General features: G+C 41.2%; 1 pseudogene; it reads left to right on the forward strand.

Annotated features, from left to right (window-relative positions):
* Positions 1-1,135: 1,135 nt before the first annotated feature.
* Positions 1,136-1,901, forward strand: LOC147433205 (selenium-binding protein 2 pseudogene; annotated as a pseudogene).
* Positions 1,902-4,731: the final 2,830 nt, after the last annotated feature.

A 4,731-nucleotide genomic window follows, 5' to 3' on the forward strand; every position in this document is an offset into this window, starting at 1 on the left:
CGTTGAAGTAATGTCTATAGATGAGAAACTTCTTTCATATGATAAGGAAGCTCTTGAACTCGGTTGTGGGCACCATAGTCCCGCATGCAAAGGTTTTGACATTCATGCAATTGTAGGCTCTTCTTGGATGCAATGTATGGATGCGGTTTGCTGATGATGAGGATGGTTGGGGATTCGATGAACCCATGATGGAAGATGACATGTATATGAGCAGTTATGTCCAAAAGGCTCACGAGAGGTTGCGAAATCTGAAAATTCAGAGAGAGGTTGAGAAAATGCAGCATGTGTTGAGGAAAGCTTATAGCGTTGATGCTCTTGCTGAAGATCTTTTGCTTGGTTCAGAGAATAAGCTTAGAGAAAATAGCATCACTGATATGGACATAGGGGTTTGGTGCATCCTTTTGCCGAGGAGACACAGATTGGCATGTATGCAAGTAGGGAAACTATGAAGGCCAATAAGGATAATGCTGGGTGAGAGGGTAATGGTTTATACACATGTTCAAGAAATAGATGCGTCTCTCTACGTTGCTGACATGACATGATTTTCCCTCATGGACCTTGGGCATATTGCAAGCATCTTGTGTTTGATAAGGGACAATCTATGTTTTTTGGCAATATGTGTGAACACTACACTTTGTGGCCTTTTAGATTCTGGTCTACTAACATATGCTAGCTGATAGGCTCTATGTACATACTATAATTTTTGCTTATCTTTAGATGTCTATGTGCTTTGTAATACATATCATATCAACAAGTGCATGATGTTTCCTTATGTAGCTTCTAACCAGGACACCTCATGGAGTATGAATGGAGGCCATCTCTGGCCCTTGTGAGCAGATTCTGTCTCACTGTTCTACACAAGTACTGGGAGGGAAAACCTGATTACTTGGCAGCAGTGGATGTCTATTCACAGATCATTTTCAGGTTACCTGTCAGTCATTTGGAGGATGAATTGCACCATACACACTAGAATGCATGCAGTTCCTGCTATGGGGATGCTTCTGTACAATGTTAATTTCTTATTCTTCCTTGTCTCATATCAAGCATAGTTTATGTTGTTGATACTCCTAAGAATCCAAAAGCACCCATCCTGCATAAATTTGTGGAGCCTCAAGAAGTCGTAACAAAGATAGGCATGGCATATCCTCATACATCTCATTGTTTAGCGGATGGAACAATCATGATATCCTGCCTCAATGCCAAGGATAATAATACTGAGGGAGCTGGGTTTTTACTCCTCAATCCGAATTTTGATGTCTAGGGAAGATGGGAGAGACGAGAACATAGTCCCCACTTTGGGTATGATTTTTGGTATCAGCCTCGTTATAAAACAATGATCAGCTCATCATGGGGGGCTCTTTTTGCCTTTATAAAGGGATTCAACCCCCAACATATTGCCGATGGCTTATATGGGTTCCATCTCTTTGTTTATGACTGGCCAGATGACACTTTGAAGCAAACTTTGGATCTTGGAAATACAAGATTGATAACTTAGAAGTAACATTTTTACATAATCCTAAAAAAGCGGCTAGTTATGTGGCATGCGCATTGATCAGCACAATGGTTCAGTTCTACGAGGCAGATGATGGAGCTTGGGATCACCATGTTGCCGTAACAATCCCAACTTTGAAAATAAAGAACTGGGTGCTGCCTAAAATGCAAGGGATTATGACAGATTGTATGATCTCTTTGGATGATAGATACCTTTACTTTGTGATTTGGCTCCATGGAGGACAGTACAATATTGAGGACTCAGAAAATCCATTACTTACACGGAAGTTGTGGGTAGGTGGTTCCTTCCACCAAGGAGCAGTGTCTTCAAAATTGAGGAGGATGGAAGTCTCTCTCAAACCAATATTCCAAAAGTGAAGGGAAATCCATCACAAGGGGGCCCCAAATGATACACCTCAGACTTGATGAGAAGCGCCTTTATATGTTCAACTCATTGTTTAGTGCTTGGGACAAGCAGTTTTATCCTGATCTTGTTGATCAAGGATCCCATATATTGCAGATTGATTGTGACACAGAGAAGGGAGGCTTGTCCATCAATCATGAATTTTTTGGACTTTGGGAAAGAGCCAGAGGGGTTAGCTCTTGCGCACGAGGTCCATTACCCTGATGGAGACTGCACATGTGCCATCTTAGTGTGTTGATGGGAGGAGGAGCTATGATACAGATGGGAAAAATTAAAAGGAAAGGTGGCACTATGAAGATGTTTCGCTGTCTTAACACTAAGGATCAAATTCAAAGACAATCATGTGTATTGTGTCAGATTGAGTCACATGTATGCACTCTCGTGGCTTCGACTGAACTTTGAGAATTTAAGAGGATGTGGAAGGAGAACACTTTCATTGTTCTTGAATGCTGCCGCTGAGCATGAATGCTCTAGCAAGCTAGGGGGGTTGGCAAACTATGTTAGGTGTTTTTTTGTTGAGAAATTCTGACATCCCGAATACGCTTGATGCTTGTCATCGGGCATATGGATGATATACATGTGGTGCGTAAATACTTATTGTAGTTGTTTTTCATCCCGAATCATGTAGACTCAACACAATCCGAGTTTACATTGGTCGTGCTTCAAGGATTTTTTGGTTTCCATGCGCAAGTTGTATTTGATGCCCATATTTAGTGGTGCTTGCAATGCTCGCACTTCAATTGATCGGCTTATGCCTCAATTTTTTTTGTGTTCTTGGAGTTTTACTTCTTTGGGGGTAAGTATATAGCATGCCACTAGGTCATTAAGGCAACATATGAGTGATTTAAAAGAAGGGGGGGAACTGATTATGAGAGGGGAGGCCTTGAAAAACGTTTTTAGCAATTAGCCATCATGCCAAGCAAAGGGGCAAGCAGCTGGGTCCTTGGTCAGCGGGAGTGAAATGGCCCGTGAGAAAAAGAAATCTCGTGCTCCTAGATGTGGGACGAGAGGCGTGTAGAGCAGGGTGTGTGTGTGTATGTGTGTGGGAGAAACTGAGATGGAGGTGGGTGGTGGTAGCGCTTTTGAGAAGGTTTATGTGTGATAGAACCCACCTTGGGGAGAGCATTGTATGTACAATTGGACAGGCTGTAAGCTGATCTATGATAATTTTCAAGTGCTCCCCTCTTTGATGAGTCAAAATAGGTTTTGCTATGTATCATCAGCAAGCAAGGCCATTTGTGGTGATGGGGTGGTGCTTGTGAGAGTTTTTAGCACTAAGGGATCGTGGTGGCAAGCAAAAGGGCGAGCAATCTTGGATTGTGATGTTTTTTTCGAAGCATAATCTCCCATGGAAAATGCAATAGAGAAGAATCCAGTCTCCTATTGAGTGCATTGGGGGCTTGATATGGAGTTCTGTGTGAAAACATGGCAGCAGGGTTTTGAGGAGCTAGTAGTAGACTTGCCTATTGAAAGGTCTTTAAAAGAAGGTGAGCCCACCGTAGTATGCCAAAATGCTAAAGGATGCCTATGGAATTAGGGATTCAATAATGCAAATCCTTTAGAAGAGGTTCTTGTGAAATGGGCCTACCTTACCAGCAGAGGTAGGGTGTCTTTTTTATACGATTGTGTGTCTGTTTTTGATGCTAGATATGTCCAATCAATGAGTGGGTCGAGTTATAGAGTGGCATGGTTTGCTCTACCAAAAGTTCTATCAGTGTCAAGTTGAAGGTGGAGTGCGGTTGCTTGTGCCCTCTTCCTTTGGACAGAGAGGGTTGTTTTCTGTTGCTACAGTACATGCAGCATCAGTTCCCAACCCTCTTTGCCAAAATGTTTTTTTCCAGTTTTTAATTCGTCGGTATAGAGTTTGGTACAGACGCTGATATAGGCATCGGAGTAGTCATCGGTATTGTAATATATCATGCCAACACATATACAATCGGTCATTCCGGTGCTCTTTTCATTGCTTATTACGACGTTTAATATACTAGTTCATGTACCAAGGACGCGATACCAACGTTTATTCCAATGCTTATTCTAATGCATTTTAGTTTTAAAACTAGCTTTGAGTCATCGGTATCCACGTCGATTTTTGCACGGTGTGTTGTAGTGTCACAACAAAAGAGATCCATCATTAGGGGAAATTTGGACTCAACTTTGAGCCTTGTGAGAAACGCCAACTTAGCATAGAGAGAGGTAATTTCAAAAAATACAAAATTAATTTTTGAAATTTGATTTCTCATAGTACATACGTAAAAATTTACTCGATCACTTAAATGCATACTCGTAAAAGATGCTTTTTGAGAGCCCAACTTGAGTGTGCACAAAAAATCATATCCATAAATCTGAATGAGTGATGTGATGTGCGATGAGAGAAAACACATAAGAGATGTTTTCAAAATACAAATAGAATACCACAGATGCATTTGGAATGCCCAAAAACCTTAGTGTAACACTTTAAAACACTCAAATATGACATCTCTAGCTCAAGATATAGCCTTTTTAAGCCTAGGGCCTCTGGAGGTCAGAATCAAGCGAATAGATGCTTAAGAGTCCCCTTATGGGCCTCTATTCGCTTGATTCTGACCCCTTCATAGTCTTAAATAGTACATATCAATCGCTATCAAAAAGTACGATCCGTTCAAATTTAAATTGCGCGTAGCTCATAAAAAGGTGATCGATGCTTATTCGATGTACACATACAAGTACCTCACTGTATAGGATAGCAACATCGGGTCATAAAAATATGTTTGACGCTTATGCAAGATGTCACTATCAAGTGCCGGTGATAGTAACCATTCCACCTAAATAGTTTTCAT

Source organism: Adiantum capillus-veneris, chromosome 20 (genome assembly GCF_014529385.1).
Source record: "Adiantum capillus-veneris isolate H3 chromosome 20, ASM1452938v2, whole genome shotgun sequence".
Lineage (NCBI taxonomy): Eukaryota > Viridiplantae > Streptophyta > Polypodiopsida > Polypodiales > Pteridaceae > Adiantum > Adiantum capillus-veneris.